The following is a 2,500-nucleotide window of genomic DNA, read 5'->3' as shown; positions in this document are numbered from 1 at the left end:
ATCTACATAAACATATATATATATCCATATACACGAATTTATATATATATACACACACACACACACACACAAACGCCTTTTGCCCTTTGGACTGTCTTCTCCAGAAGGTGCTAACCCTCACTGCTTTCAGGAAGCAACTTGCGATGTGGCTACTTGCAACATACCACGCCCCATGGGGGATCAAGGGACTTAAATGCCGACATTGTGGCATCTCTTGGTGGTCAAGACTGCGGATCAGTGTGATCAAGTTACTGCTGCTGGCATTCATGTTCAATATGAAATCATTTTTCCAGCAGGGGGAGACTCTAGAAAAAAAAAAAAACAGCATTCGCTGCCACATTCATACGCTAATTTCCACAGCATTAACTTCCTCATACACTTACACATGAGACTCATCAGCAGCACGTCAATTCCCCTCGGCATAACTGCATCAATGCCTTTTTTCCAATGCACTTTCAATGGGGTTCCTTCCTAATAGCTCCGAGGTATACGATTATGTCAACTACTTAATGTCCTCCATTCTTTCCATATGACCAAACTACTTCCTTGTACGACTTCGATGGATGTCTACATTATTATCTTTTTTTACATTTATTAACACTGTGTACTACTTTCGAAAAAAGTTATTCATCCGAACAACTTCAAAATTTTATTCATTCAGCATCCACACTTCACTTCCAAAACTTGTCTCTCCATACAAACTGATTTTAATTTGGAGACCTTTTGATGTTATGGTTTGCCGACCGTTCAAAAGGGGTTTGCAGTTGAAATTTTACAGAAAACAAGAAAGGATATTCTGCACATATTTCCACCTTGCCTTCCACAGACATTCTCTGTCTCTTACCAATCTTTTAGCCTCACAAGCTACTACCTTCCTTGCCTCACCTACTCTGTTACTCAGCTCTTCTCTCATCCAATCATTATTCATTAAATTTACTCGCAAATACCAATCAAAATCAAATTTCATTATTCAAACACCCATGGTAATATTAATTGTTAAAATTTCCATGTTTCCATTCAACCATCGTCACAGTACTCGTTTATCCACACATTATATATATATATATATATATATATATATATATATATATATATACATATATATATACATATATATATATATTAACATATATATATAATATAATAATATATATTTATATATAATAATACATATATTATATATATATGTGTGTGTGTGTATATATATATATATATATATGATATATATATATATATTATTACATATAAATTAAATTTATATAATGTGTGTGTTTCTAAAGTTCTTTACCACATTCATACACTAACTTCCATTCATGTTTGCTGAGCCTACGGCCTTCTTCACACTAGCGGCGACCCACCACAGCCGACTATACACCAGTTACATAAACCACTCTTTATGTCAACTATGCCATACCGAATTTTCCAGGAAAGGGACACAATGGGCATGATCCCGCAACCAACCACCCATGAAAATTTAACTATATATATATATAATATATATCTTATATATATAATAATAATAACAATAATAATAACAATAATAACAACAAAAAGCCCCTCTTGCAGGCAGGCTAGCAAATGTAAGCGGAAAACCGTTGCAATAACACCACACTTCGGGTGTCATCCAACTATAAGCGCAAAAAGGCGCCTAGTGAAACCATGAGTCTACTAGAGCATGCACGAAGGGATGAAATTGCATCAGATGGAGTTACAATTAATGAAAACGAATCTTTAAGTAATTTACGAACGATGTCCAGGACAGGTTTAGATGAGCAGGAATTTAGTAAAAGACTATAAAAGGTAAATCTAATAATATCTAGACTGAATAAGATTTGGAATTCAAATAGACCAAAATTGCATACGGAAGTAGGATCGTAAATAAGTCAAGTACGATTTCTATTGCTATTTAGGAGCCAGATGGCGAGACAGAATGAGATGAGATAGGGTAAAGGAAATTACGTTAGTCCCATACAGATGAAGTAATGATGCAAAGATGGAGCCGGCTTGGGCTTTTCCATCGAGCCATCCCGGGGAGAATCGCACTTGACAGTGTCAGCTATGTTGCTGTGGACACGAAGAAAGGAGTGAAGACCTACTAGGTAGCCCTACCTCGATGAGAAATATGAGATGAGAGGCTGGAGATCTGTGGAGGTAAAAACGCAAAAGACATATGTGCCGGAAACTAACAATGGGACACTGCGTCACGTAGCATTGTAGGCGGCGATGCCGATGATTTTCGACAAAATTCGTGCTGACACTTACGAAAAAACCGCAAAGATAGATTGTCTTTTATAAACACGCACCGTACGATAATGGGAATGATATATATATATATATATATATATATATATATATATATATATATATATATATAGAGGAGAGAGAGAGAGAGTGATGAGAGAGACGATCAGAGAGAGAGAGAGAGAGAGAGAGAGAGAGAGAGAGAGAGAGACTACTACAAGGAAAATTCCACCTTCACTGCTTTCGTAAGGCGAACTAA

At 36.2% G+C, this 2,500-nt stretch overlaps 1 protein-coding gene across 2 annotated transcripts in view; it reads left to right on the top strand.

Moving 5' to 3' along the window:
* Positions 1-2,500, top strand: part of LOC135197780 (thiopurine S-methyltransferase-like) — a 16,307-nt gene that overhangs the window by 3,047 nt on the left and 10,760 nt on the right. The window lies entirely within an intron of this gene.

Source organism: Macrobrachium nipponense, chromosome 21 (assembly GCF_015104395.2).
Source record: "Macrobrachium nipponense isolate FS-2020 chromosome 21, ASM1510439v2, whole genome shotgun sequence".
Classification (NCBI taxonomy): Eukaryota; Metazoa; Arthropoda; class Malacostraca; order Decapoda; family Palaemonidae; genus Macrobrachium; species Macrobrachium nipponense.
This window is presented reverse-complemented; position numbering and strand designations above follow the sequence as displayed.